At 38.3% G+C, this 14,941-nt stretch overlaps 1 protein-coding gene across 2 annotated transcripts in view; it reads left to right on the top strand.

Annotated features, from left to right (window-relative positions):
- Positions 1-14,941, top strand: part of LPP (LIM domain containing preferred translocation partner in lipoma) — a 688,992-nt gene that overhangs the window by 336,136 nt on the left and 337,915 nt on the right. The gene's annotated exons all lie outside the window — the stretch shown is intronic.

Genomic DNA, 14,941 nt, shown 5'->3' with positions numbered 1-14,941 from the left:
GCTTGTGGTCATTCCCTGCCTCCCTCCGGTCTGGAGAAAGTAACGGCAAGTCAATTTCAGGGCTTGTGAGTCCTCAGAAGACAGCCAGCAGGACTCTGCATGCAGATCTTGGACTGGCACTGTTGTCACCGTGTTGTTTGACTCTCGTGGGATGTTTGCTTGACCTACAGCACTCCAGTTCTTCAACAGCAGCCTCTATATTCACAATGGTTCATTTCACAGATGAAAAGCCAGTCCTGCTTCTCTGCTGTCAGTCATTTCAACACAGAACTTCGTAAGGTGCTTTCCTCTTTAGACATGTTCCCGTTGCCTTTTCTAGACATACAATGGGACTGTCAGCTATGTAGGGGCACACGGCGAAACACACTAGAGCTCAGCTCTTCCTTAGCTCTCGTTACCCTTGGCTCCACTAGACCTGTCAGTGGTGAAAATTCACTTTATTTCTATAAACACGTGCTGAGCTGCAGGTAGGTTGCATGGGCTGTGGTCTTTTGGGGGAACTGTTAGGAGGTTGAAAGGGAGAAAAATAGGACCGAGTTGTCATCTGTCAGGAGCCTATAATATCCTAAGTTCAACAATGGCAGATATATAGAAGCACAAGGAAAAGAGCGAGATATTCTTTGAAAGGTGGCAACATCTGAGAAGGTTCATCCGAAGATTTGCACGTTCAGCTAAGGGATGGGAGGAACGGTGATGTTGGAAGCAAGAGGGGAGAGAGAGCAGCCTGAGTCATGGGGCAGGAAGGTCCAGGCTGCATTCAGAGAACTGCAAGCAGTGTGATGGCTTCAGACGAGGCCATCGCAAGCTTCAAGTGGACTACATGCCTGGGGGCTTCCTGCTAACAGCCTGGGGACTTGTTTGAATGCCAGATTAAGATTTTGGTCTGTCTTTTATAAATAATGAGGGTTAGTTGAAGGTTTTCAAGCAGGAGAAAGCTATGATTCATCCTGAAAAAGGAACATAGGAAATAAGACAAACTCTGAAAAGATGCAAGAGGATGGACCCAGGTCTCAGAAATGTTTTCCAGCAAACTGTAGTTTGATGTTAAGCATGTTTCCAATTCCACCCAAGCAAATACCTCAAGCCCACTTTCTCGGAACAGCAAGGCCACTGACTTTGCCCCTGGACTCATCCATTGCGTGAGTAAATACTTCTATGCCCTCTCCTCCTTTTTAAACAGGAGTTTTGTTTGCTCTTTATTTTCCCCTCCTGAGTTCTCATACCCTGATATACACTGGGGAGATTCTGCATAGAGGTTTTTGCTTAACATAGCCTTCATCCTTTAAGACTGTGTCTGCACGTGCCTCCCGTAAACCACTGCATTTTAATGGGTTTATTCAGTAGCCGCATTTTTGTTTGCGCAATCTCACTGTGCACACACATTCATGATCACTGATATTTGCACAGTGCTTTACTGATTGTAAAATAAAGCACTTTCACATCTATTCACACTTCAGTGAAATACAGATACCTCAACTCTGAGATATAGATGGTGTGCTGATTTTGTGGGTGAGGAAACTAAGTTAGGACATATGACTACAACGTGCGCACAGCTGGACCTTGAATTTAGACCCGTGTTTGATTTTTAAGTTCTAGAACCAGATTGAGGGTATCCCTCTGAATGTTTTTCTTTTTATGAGAAAGCCATACTCAAGGGACACTAATCAGTCACATGAGGAGCAGTGTCCCTTGAGTATGGCTTTCTCATAAAAAGAAAAACATTCAGAGGGTAAAAAAAAATTAGGGCGGAGGGGCAATAGAGGAGTGGGGAGTGAAAGGTACAAGCTGTTGGGTATAAGATAGGCTCAAGGATATATTGTATAACACAGGAAATATAGCTAATATTTTGTAATAACTGTAAATGGAAAATTACCTTTAGAAATTGTATAAAAATTTTAAAAATTAATAGTGATAACTCTTAAGTAGAACAGGTTGAGAATTCCACTTTTCAGCTGCCTGTTCCATTCAGAAATTAAAGAGTGATCCCTTCTAACTTCTTTATTATTCTAATTTAGGAAAGCAAGAGTTAATTGGGAGGAGCAGCTCATTCTTCTGAATTATCTTTACTCTGGTGGAACTAAATTAGATGTGTTAGTATTTATTGGTTAACATAATTATATGCTGTGAGAACAGTAATCACACACTTAAAATATTAAAAGTATGTGCTAAGAGAAGATGATGTCCGCAGTAGACTGTGTTGTGTTGTAATCAAAAGGTACTTGAAAAGTCCTAGAAATGTAGACTGTTGCTGCCCAATTTTGATGTTTCCATTTTTGATCCAAAGCAAACTGCAAAACCTGTTGAATCACCTGACCACTTAAAGTAGGCTAGCAGGTCTGTGATTTCTCATTATTCAAGCATGTGTTGTGTGCTTTTCCCGAACCCACCTCTGAATCACCTTTGCAAGCCTGCTTTGACTCATGGATTGAGCAGAAAAGGATCATATAGGTGGAATGTTTGTACAGTAAGTGGTCCAAAGTTGCTCTATTCACATAACAACTTTGAAAAATATCTGAGCTCTTGAAAATAGATTTTTATGGGGCTTTTTCTTCCTTTTTCGAAAGGGGCAATTTCCACTCTCAGATGTCCCAACTTTATTTCTGTTCGCTTATTTATCCATATTTTTATTTGGGAAATACGGCTTCATTCCACATTTTCATTCATTCAGCTAACATTTATTGAGATCCCACTGTGGATTAGGCATTGGAAATGTAGAGGTTGGTGTGTCAGCATGTTCTTGATCTAGAGTAATCCGTAGTCTTACGGAAGAGACAAATGCATAAACAATTCAGAGGGACACAAAAGAAGGGCTTTGTTGGATGTGCTACTTTAAGTTATTGTGTGACTCACCAGATGTTGAAATTGTTGGGAAATCAAAGATAGGAATATCAACGTTATATTTTATACTTTTCTAGGGAAGTGTCAGGGAGGACTGCACAGAGCAGGTAGAATTTGAGTTCCCTTGGCTGCATATGTCATGGGAAAGGCATGGGATTCAAATGAGAGAATAACAGGAATGAGAAAGTCAAGCAATTTGAAAGTGAATGTCTTGTTGGAAGAATAAGGTAGTTCAATTATGATACAGGGTATGTGGAATACAAAGTGAATGGCAGATGAAATCACAGGCACTAATTTAATACCTAAGTAGCCTTGATGCCCAAGGACTCTCTCAGTAAAAGGAGAAATTTTGGGGGGAGGGGCAGGTAGCAACAGTGTTTCTGAAGACAGAGGGTTTGGAGGGTAACACCTTCAGCAAGTTTTACAGAAGATATAAATTGTACATCTGTGCCAGCCACTGCCCAGAGTAATGCAATTAAACTACCTTAGTGTTTAGCAATAAAATTTCTGATCATTTAAAAATGTGTGTATTAGGGAGTGGTTTTAGAAAAACAGGTGTGAGAAGCTTGGAAGTGGTTGTGGGGTGAATTGCAGACTCAGTATGATCTGAGAGTATCACAGCTTAGAGGTCATGTAGCCAAACTCTTACTTTACAGAAGGAAAGTTTTTGTCTAGAGAGGGAAAGAGCATTGCTCAGGGAGGCTCAGTTAGAGGTAGGATGAATGATTTTTTTCTGTTTTGCTTGAACCATGATGTAATGGTTCCCTGTGGATGCTAAGGGCAACCAAGGGACACCTTGGTTCCCTTTAGCATTTCAATTAGTTTATTCCAAAATATCTCTCTTTTGTGGTACTTTCCTTAAAATATAGCTTGGAAACATAAAGGAGTAGACAGATCAAAAACATAAAGATAAACAGAAAATTTATGATAGTATAGTGTCTTTGAATTAGTATGTGTCTGGATCCCGCCCATCTGGCTTTCTACTGTTAATAAAAGTACAACTTAGACTCTTGGGCAGAGCCACACGGGGTCACATTGAAATTCTCTTGATTTCTTAGAAGACAAAGGATAAATCCATGGACTTAACGATTTTCTTTCCCTTCTCTTGACAAAACCAGGCCTAGAGTGCTGGCCTTCGAATTCCTACTACAAAGCTGCCTTTTCTTCCCTGCAGTGAGTTTAGTAGGGTTGGAGCTGGTACCTAGGTGACTTGGAAGAACTTTCAGATATTGTATATTAATTGTAACTGGGGATTTAGTATTTTTGAATCAAATTTCTTTGGAATTGAAATTTCACTATCCTCATTTAGACTAGTATGAAAAAAATTGGAGAGATTCCAGGGATAAGAATAGGGTTGGACCTAGTTTGATAGTCTAGGCTCCCAAGTTTGCCAATAAGAAGAGCACTATCTTCTCAATTCCCTGTGATCACCTCTCGAAAAGGAGCTCCAACTGTGTGAATTCTCCACATCACCAGTCTTAGCTTCCTTTTCTATATGTCTAAAATGGGCATGGTAGCTACAGTTTTTCCCCTTTTGCAGAGAGACCATGTTGTTCTAGAGTTACAAGAAATAAGATGTTGGCTTTGAACAACAGTCCACTCAATCCTTCCCATTTTTGTTTTGGGATTGCTAGCTTGTGTCTGGAGCTTACTTTGAAGCTTCAGGTCTTTGAAGGTTTGGGGTTTATCCTTTCTGAATGCTGGTTGCGCTATCAATGATCTATTTATCTTTCTCATTTAAAGCATTTTAAAAGTATTGTAATTTCTTAGTCTATTTGGAAACTGATGTACATACATGCTGTTTGGTCACATGGACACATCTCGAATTGAAATTCCAGTGCTGCCACACTGAGTCCCTTTCATGGAGCAATAATCCATGAGGCAACCTAAGAAATTATTTCAGGTGTGTCTGTGTTGCATGGAAGGCTTTTTATTTGGAATTCATGTGGCCTGAGGGCTTGCAGGCAGCATAATCAGGGTGGAGTCTTATGGTGCCATGGATCTTCTGTTCTCTTAATGCTCCATGTTCTAGCTTGCAAAAGCCATGAGCAGCTGCAGGGGAGATTAATTAGGAATTAAATTTTTAATATTCCATATTATTCATTGCAACCCAAACATGTAGGCTACTGGGAGATGAAGGCTGCAACATGCTAATACTGTGTGGTACGATGTAGACTATCCCTGCAGACTGGGACTTTGCTGCTGCTTTTTTGGCTTCTTGGGAATGGAGATAGGAACTGGGTATTATACTGTTGAAAAAGAGAAAAGGTGTGGATAGTGTCATTTGCTCTTCCCATATTCAACTGGGACAAAATGAGGTGCATACTGTGATTTGCTTAAGAAAGAAAAACAGATTTGTCCATGTGTCTGTACTGTCTGATTACTAATAGTTTTCTCTGAGAGCTAGGGTCAAAGTCGAAATATAGTAGAAGCCTCATATATGATACCAAATGGAGTCCAATAAAATAAGAGAGGCAAAAATACCATTTTAAAAGAACAGGGGATCTAATTCTTTGCGGTGCCCGCATTTAGAAGATCTGGGTTATTTTGAATTAGTCTCTACCTGCCAGGAAGCCTCAAAATTAAGTAACAATGAGGTCGAGGTGGTGGAGCCCTTAGCTGACTCAGAGTTGCATGCCGTGAGTTTGATGACGGGCAATTGATTTTTAGATTGTATATAACTGCATCTCAATAACATGTATACCTCCTTCTCCTCTTTAAGAGGGTGATGTTTGTGTTTGTGTCTTATGTGACAAGCATAATAAAGTTAACATCTAATCTTGTTTTGAGCACCATGAAAATGTAACATTTTCACAGTGGAACTTTAGGTTGAAGATCTACCTTGAATTGAACCTCTACAAAACTTTTGCCCCAAAATGCCCATTTTACTTGTCCCAATGTAAGGGTGTGCTCTGAGTATGTGGTGTCGGTTAGCTCCCAGCAGTGAAATAGGAGGAAGGTAAGCAAGGCAGCTGCTGCTGAGAGTACCCAGGAGAAGCCAGCTCTGCTGGAGCCTAGGGCAGGGAGGGGGGGAGTCTTCTATGGTACCCTGGCCATGGTCCCTGGGGTAACCTTTAGCTGTGATATGTTTGCAAGACCTTGGCTCAGAGATGATTGTGTTTCATTACACTTAGTCACTCCATCCAGGCATTGGTTTCAAAAGAAACTCACAAAGATGCCTGTTGAGCTTCTCCATTTTACAACAGCATCTTAGTGGAAATAATTAGCCTTATGTCCATGCAGACGCACACATCACATTTGCAGAATTAAAGAGCTTTCTTGTCAGGACTGGTTTTCTTATTTCTGTCGTCCTCTCCCACTGTTTAAATATCTATTTTGGTAGCAGCCTTGGTCTCAAACCCCATGGTTCCCTTTATTCCCTTCTTCTTCTTCTTTTTTTTTTAATTTAAAAGCAAATAAACAACAAAATACAAATCCGGCTATATTTTTTACTCGAGATGATTACATTTTACCGTGGCAAATACATGGGAATATTGTGTTTTAAGAGTAAAAGCCGGATCTCAGATAAGATATTGTCACTGTTTCGTGCATTTTGACATCCATTTCCTTTATATGCCAAACTGAAGTATAATGATGATAACGATGGCCTCTCTAGACAGAAGGTTGGAGGTGGTTAGTAACCAATCCTACATATCACCATTTGTCATGGTGAGTAACTGGTCTGTCCTCTCCACAAAATACCACATTGGAGTATAACTGCTAAGTTTCCTTTCACACTGTGCAAGAATTACCAGGGAAGTTATACATCGCCTTTCAGTGAATATATCAACTACAAATATGAAAGTTTAATTTGTTATGTTTCATAGTTTGAACATACATATTCCCAGTTTACATAAAACTACAAACGGGAATTTTATTGAAATAAAAGGTACAAATTGGGCACTTACTGCTGTTGAGCCAGTAAGTATAATTTTCATCTGTAAGTACAGACAGGGCCACTTGTGAATTTTAGAATTTGCCTCTCTGTGAATTTGACCTCTCTGAGGTTCCGGGCCCTCACCCAAACATGTACCTAATCTGTGCTGTCATATTGGGGTTCAAGACCACAGAATAGAACTGGATTATGTTTTTTTGTTCTAAATCACAAATTACTCAAATATAAAGTAAAAATTTAATAATTGTACCTCACAGAGTATACCTTATAGAGACAGTATAAAAGTACATAATGCCTTAAGCTTGAACAGTAAAAATATAATTGTGTTAAATACCAGAGTATGAAGTCCTTGAGGCAAGATTATCTTTTCGTTTCCTGGCAAACAAGAGACATACAAATTCATATGTGCTGAATAAATAAGTAAATATTGTCATCAAATCCAATAATGATGTAAAGATTCACACCCTAGAAATCTGCTAGAGAACCCACTCCGGAATTGATATCGAGTTAGTATATGACATAGTTATAACTGCTTTCTGATTTTTCCATAATTAACAGGTATTTGCACCAATAAAAAAATAGTACAGCTGAGGCAAATGAGTTTTATAAGGACAACTTAATGGTAGCTGCTGAATCAGCTAAAATTTCTACCTTTACCCCTGCACTGCCTTATATCACTTGAAGGCAATGCACTTGGTTGAAAAGGTGATATTATTTGGGGTTAAAATTCAATACTATAACTATTCTCTTATTGTTGGGTTGATATAAAAATAAATATCAAGTTCTTTTCTGCATCCTCTATGGAACTGCTGAAAAGAGAAGACCTTCATGTTACTCAGTGTTGCCTAAAACAAAGATCAACACAATCAATTCTTTGAATTCAGTGATAGGAGACAAAAAGTTACCTGACTGATGAGCTGATATATGCTTCCTTTTTCTCAGAAAAAAAGCAAAAGTCTGCAGAATTATCATATGACTTTTGCTTGAGACCCTATGATTCATCTTCTTCCTTACCACATTATTTCTGATACCTCCTGACACGATATTTGAAATGATATAAGTGTATGCCAATTATAAGCTCTTTCACAACTAATTAATTGCCTTAACCTAACTTGCGCCTTTTAAATGGAAATAAACTTTCTATCTATATGTCCCTGTGAACATCCTTAAAAATATGTAAACTTCATACTTATTTTAAAGAGATAATTTAATTCTAAATGGATTCTTTGCTTATATTGATGGTAAACAGTGGATCCATTAAAGTAACATATTCTGCTTGTGTAAGTAAAATAAAAAAATTAAAGTGGGCTAAAGAGATAGAATATTTATTTGTTCCTTTTAAGAAATGTGGTGTTTCAGAAAGCTTGAAGTACTAATAGTGAGACATGTAAGCCTGTTACCCGAATCATTTGTAAATTGTCTTGAACTGTTTTGAACTCCATCTTGATATTGTACTACGTATATGAAAATACTGGAAATTGTTATTTCTCAGGTACTGCTAGAGGTGTAGTAAGGAGTCTCCTTGGCTCTCTCTGCCACCCAACCTACACAGAGTGCTGTTTTATTTCCTAAATGGCCGATGTTAAATTGATCCTTACCAAGGCAGTCAAAGCCAGGGAACAGATTTTACAAATAGCATCCTGGATGACATAATGCTCTATGTAATCCTAATTGTAGGACTCCTTTTCTCATCAGCCAGCCTAGCATAGCTAAAAATTACGTTGCTTTACTTCGTTTATAGGGAAGTCTACTTGTAGATGAGACCTCACAACCAGCGCATGGAGAAAAAAAAGAGGGAGGTTCAGGGTGGTGTGCTGGCAGCTGTGTTAGAACAAGTTTCCTGGAGTACCTTCTGAAGGAAAGGTGTGAATGGAGGTGCATCATTCAGCCATCACCTCTCCACCACACTGCATCATATCAATGGAAAAAAGAGAAAGAAACTATAAAATTTATGACCAAAAATGTGAGAATTCCCTGGTGGTCCGGTGGTTAGGACTCTTTGCTTCCACTGCAGGGGGGCACAGGTTTGATCCCTGGTTGGGGAACTAAGATCCCACATGCTGTGAGGGGGCCAATAAATAAATAAATATCCATTCTGAAAAAAAAGAAAAGAAAATCTTCTTGGAAACCTGCCATGCATGTGCTGCTGTCTCTGCCTCAAGTTGCTTAGTGGGCACGTCTGCCCTTAATTTATTTAAAAAAAAAAAAAAAAGCAAAAACCAAGAAACAAAAATACGAGGAAAAGACAGAAATGTAGCTTAAAAACTGGGACTAGTAAAGGGTGGCTTTTTGAAAAGGGAAATGTGATTTGAGAAGGTGGCCATTGTGTATGTTTTACTAAGAGCTCTCTTATTCATTGATTGGTTTGTTCACTCATTTATTTAGTTTTTTCTTTTGTTCACTGATTATAACTGAACATAAAATCTCTGTTGAATTGTTGAGTGATATTAAAGAAGACCCAAATAGGTGGAGAGGTATTCAGGTTCTTTGCTTGGAAGATACAATATTGTTAAGGTGGCAAGATCCCCAAATTGATCTGCAGATTTAATTCCTGTCAGAATTTTCCAGTTTTCTTCTTTGTAGAGGTTGGCAGGTGAAATATAAAATTCATATGGAAATTCAAGGGACCCAGAATAGCCAAAACAATTTTGAAGAGAAAAAAATGCAGAGGTTTACCCCATTTCAAAACTTAATACAAAGCTACAGGAATCAAGCAGTGTGGTACTGGCATAAAGTATACATATAAGATGATGGAATGGAATTGAGAGTCCAGAAATAAACCATTACATTTATAGCAATTGATTTTTGACAGGGATGCGAAGATATTCAATGGGGAAAGAACAGTTTTTCAACAAATAATGCTGGGACAACTGGATATCCACATGTGAAAGAATGAAGTTGGACACCTCCCTCATATCATATACAAAAATTAACTTAAGGTGGATCAAAGACATAAATATCAGGAGTAAAGCTATAAAACTCTTAGAGGAAAACATAGGAGCAATCTTCATGACCTTGGATTAGTCAGTGATACCAAAAGTACAAACGGCTAAAAAATTTTTGATAAATTAGACTTTTTCAAAATTAAACACTTTTGTGCTTCAAAGGACACCATCAAGGAAGTGAATAAACAACCCATGGACTGGGAGAATTCATTTGCAAGTCATATATTTGATAAGAGATTTGTATCTAGAATATATTAAGACTCTTAACAACTCACTAAGAAGACAAATAATCCAATTAAAAAATGGACAGAGGATCTTAATAGGCATTTCTCCAAAGATATACAAGAAGCTAATATGCATAGGAAAAGATGCTTGACATTATTAGTCATCCAGGAAATAATCAAATCAAAACTACAATGAGATACCACTTTACCCACACTAAGATGGTTATAATACAAAAGACAGACAGTAACACATGTTGGCAATAATGTAGTGAAATTGGAATTGTCATGCGTTGCTGGTTGATTGTAAAATGGTACAGCCACTTTAGAAAAAGTCTAGCAGTTCCTCAAAAGATTAGACATAGAGTTATCATATGATCAAGCAACTGTATTCCTAATTATATATCCAAAAGGATTAAAACATATCCACACAAAAACCTGTCAATGAATGTGCATAGCAGCATTATTCATAATAGCCAGAAAGTGGAAACAACCTAAACATCCATCCTTCGAAGAATGAATAACAAAATGTAGTATGTCCATAAAATTGAATGTTATTTAATCGTAAGTTAAATACTGATACGTGCTATAACATATATGAATCTTGAAAATTATGCTGTATGAAAGAAGCCAGACACAAAAAACTTCATGTAGCATGATTCTATTTATACGAATAGGCTAATATATATGTATATATATAGAAAGATTGGTGGCCACCAGTGACTGAGGAGTGGGGAGAATAGGGAGTGACTACCAGTGGGGACAATAGTTATTTTGGGAATGATCAAAATAGTCTGGAATTAGATAGTGATATAAATATATTAAGGAACACTGTACATTTTTGAAGAGTGGATTTAGTGGTATGTAAATTATATCTCACTTAAAAGTTTAACAAATAAAGCTCTATATCGAGCAGTGTGCCTGGAATACATAGATAAAATTGTGCATGGCCTCCGCCTTAAAGAAGCTCACAGTCTATTGGGAGAATACATACCTGACAATTACAGCACAGAGTATACATCCTAAGAAAGAAGCACATGTAGAATGCTTCTGGAAGAGGAAGAGGTAGAACTCAGCCTGGATGTTGTGGAAGCTGTCTGTGCTTTCCATCCTTACTTGGATAGGAATCTCTGCAGATAGGAACAGACTTCTATGCAGCTCCAGAGAGCAGAACAAAGCCTAATATTTAGAGGCCAAGAAAGGGAATCGGCAATACAGTATAAGGACAGTACCTTTCTACCAATAAGGACAGTTGAAGTTCAATGCAGGCTGCCTCAGAAAATGGCAAGTTTGCCTTCATTGGAGCTGGTTGAAATGATACTCTGGCATTTGCCAAGTGAGTTATTTAAACTCTCTAAAACCTCGGTTATTAACCTGAGTTAATAATACATCTCAGAGTTTACATGAGGACCACGTGAAATAATGGGTGTGTGTATAATGTGTGGATATGCTATCTAGCACTTAATGACACTGTTATTACTGTCGCTCTCACCACCATCATCATTATCAAATGAATTTTGGCAATAATGCTGGGAAAAGAATTCAGGCAACAGATGGGAGAATTGATTTGAATGATGCTAAGATTTTGTGGTACTCTCATTCTTGGTCACAGGGTTTGGAGTTTTCTGTTCCCTGATAGAAAACTTGGAAGGAAAGACAGACCTTGGTCCTATTCCAGGCCCCCAAATTGACTGTTTCTGTGTCTAAGACAAACTACTCAGCCTCAATAATGGTTTTGTGCTGTTTGCTATAATAGCTAGTATAGATGTGTGATTTTTTAAGAACTGTTACTGACAGGAACCTTCAATGACCTTGGAAGATAGTCTTTACAAATATCAATAGAACTCGGATGAACACTGAGAAGGGCTATAGGTGAAACAGTGTGAGGGTGAAGCAGAAAGAGACTACTTCCTCAGCCTTGCAAAAACATGTCATCTCTTAAAAACAAGTTGGACAACTTGGTTAGACCTCTGGAAACAATTATTTAAGATGTCTTACAAGGTCCAGAATTTCCATGACTGGTCAAGATATCACTACCTCTCTTTGGGTCTGTTTCAATATCTGTAAACTGGACCTGAGGAATGAGATGATCTCTCATGGTGTTTTTAGCTTTGAGTTGGTATGGCTTTTGCCCTGTATAAAAGAAAAAATATGTATATATTGATTTTTCTTTCTGTCCTTTTATTATTTCACTAGAGAAGATTTTTCTGTACGTCTGGTTTGAAGTTTCTGGGAGTCATTATGTGCAACCAGAGGAAAGTGTCTGCAAATTGAAGGGCCAAGTTCATGTTTTTCAAGATAATGTGAACCCAGATTCCTGGTGTTCAGGATGATTTGGAACCAGCCTCATAGAATTCAAGATTATTGAAAATGCTGTGTATATTGTACTGATTAAAATCATAGATTCTCGGACCAGACTGCCTTGAGTTCAAATCCCAGCTCTACCATTTTCTGTGTGACCTGGGATCAGTCAGTTAAGCTTTTTGTACCTCAGTTTTTTCATCTCTGTAATGAAGATAGTTATAGTATCCACCTCATAGGATTGTAATGAGGAATAAATGAGTTACCATGTGTAAAGCACTTAAAGCAGTGTTTGGTATATAGTTAGCACCATTTGCAGTAGCAGATCTTATTATTGGGAATTAAATGCTAATGCCTATTTTAAAATTGTCCAAGTTGTTGCTTTTATGTAAAAAAAAAGATTGATTTATAAATTTGGTCTGTAATCACGATACAACTCTGAACACATTATCTATCTTACATATAGCGGAAATCGTTCTTACAGTATGCCAAAGAGTGTGGGTCTAGCTGTTCCTCAGCTTCTGTCCAGTTCTTTTGGTTATTTTAGTAGCTTCTAATGCATGGATTCTAAAGCCAATGCTAGAGCAAATAACCTTTCATCTGACATATGCATGAATCATCAACATCTATTTCTGTGGATTATAGGGTAATCCCTCTGATAACCAAATAAGGTTCACTTTAAAAACAAAAATCATGGGCTTCCCTGGTGGCGCAGTGGTTGAGAGTCAGCCTGCTGATGCAGGGGACACGGGTTCGTGCCCCGGTCTGGGAGGATCCCACATGCCGCGGAGCGGCTGGGCCCGTGAGCCATGGCCGCTGAGCCTGCGCGTCTGGAGCCTGTGCTCCGCAACGGGAGAGGCCACAACAGTGAGAGGCCCGTGTACCACAAAAAACAACAAAAATCATGACTCATAGATTATGATCTTGTCACAATTTAATAAGCCTAATATTGGACTATTAGTACAGTTTATTCTCATTGTGTATCACCTGCACGGAGACTAAAGCGTGGACAGCTGTGGTCAAGTTACTCTTCTTCTGGATGCCCTGGCAGGTTTGTCGAGAAGAGTGCTGGCCTCCACTCTCTGAATTTCTGTTGCAGTAGATCTGCAGTGATTCTCAAGAGTTCGTATTTCTAAGAAGTTCCCAGATGGTGCTGATGTTGGGACCATACTTTGAGAACCCTTTAAAGCAAACATTGATTTGTCAGTCAAATGTTTTATAAGCAGCATCCTTTCCCTCCTTTGTCTCACCTCTACAGCTGTACTCTCCGAAGGCTCGCTCTAGTGTCAGTAGTGGACACTAGCCTAATGTCTTCATTTTCTAGAGGAGGAAACCCAAACTCAGAAGCATTTCCCCCTGGTTACACAGTAAATTGACAGAATCTGGAAGATTTTTGTTTTTAATTGAGAATGATTTGCATCTCTAATTCTTAGACTAAGCATTTAGATTTAGAAAACTAGCATTCCAATTCCAGCTCTGCCATGTTAGGAAGTATGAATTTTAGTTGCTTTATCTCTCTGAACCTCATTTTCTTCATCCACGATATGAATACCTCCTCTGCTTACCATATATGGTTTTGTGAGAAGTAAATGACATACTGTGCATTAAAGTGCTTTGTAAATTATGAAGTGCTATACAAATATTTTTCAAACTCATTCCAGTTTTCAGATGCAATATCATGTTAAACATAATATATTTTATGATAGGCACATCATTCTCTCACTCATCTAGGGTAAATGTTGACATTTGTAACAGATTTTGGAAGGAAGTAGTACATTATAAACCTGTCACCTTTTGCATAGAATTTTTTTCATTTCCTTCCAACATTGATTTCTCTGCTAATCTGCTTTTAAAACTAAGCAATTAGAAATTGTCATTTAGCTATTTATGCATCTGAATACTTACATATATGTGAGATGTTGTCATACACACATGCATGTACTATGAATTTTTCTCCTAGTGTCCTTTTATGTAAGATACCTGCAAGTCACATTTATTAAGAATGAAATACGTGAATTGCTATTTTGCTTGAAATGAATTTTTTTTTTTTTTTTTTTTTTTTTGCATTTGCGTTGGAAACAGAACTGAATTGAGCTAACAGAAATGGATTCTGCTCCCAGTTCTGCAATTAACAGGTTGTGTAAAGTCAGTCAATTCCTCTGTCTAAGGCTCAGGTCCCCATTTGTAAATGAGGCCAGATCTTACTCATTCCTTCCACTCATAGTGTCTATGGTATTAGAGTTATAAGGCAGCTTTTAAATGATATTTATCACCTTCTTGAGAAACTCTGAACAGAGTGTCCACATTGACCTGGATCTATTCTAATAGTATATTTTCCTTTTCATGCCTCAGGCCTAACTGCTGTTTGCATTTCATATGATGCAATGTAACTCCACCATCCCTTTCCTTCAGGGTCTGACTGGGTTTCCTAGGGCTGTGATTCTGTTGGTATGATTGAAAATGTAACAAGACTGTGTCTTGTTTTGGATCCCCTGAGATAGAGATGCTGGGTGGTGTGGGTGGAGACATGGCTTTCATGTTTTTAGTGTGTTTTTCCCTTCAGTGACATTCAGAGGATCTCCCTTATTATTAATGCACAGTAAAAAGTATTAGTTCCCTATTGCTGTGCAACAGATTGCTTAAAAATCTAGCAGCTTAAAAACAGCACACACTCTCACATTGTTTTTGTGGGCCAGGAATGTGGACACAGCTTAGTTGGACCATCAGTTCACAGTCTCTCC

Source organism: Aethalodelphis obliquidens, unplaced genomic scaffold (assembly GCF_003676395.1).
Source record: "Aethalodelphis obliquidens isolate GAN/ISIS:26980383/991018 unplaced genomic scaffold, ASM367639v1 scaffold1, whole genome shotgun sequence".
Classification (NCBI taxonomy): Eukaryota; Metazoa; Chordata; class Mammalia; order Artiodactyla; family Delphinidae; genus Aethalodelphis; species Aethalodelphis obliquidens.
Note: the sequence above shows the minus strand (reverse complement) of the source record. Positions and strands in the feature narration are given on the sequence as shown.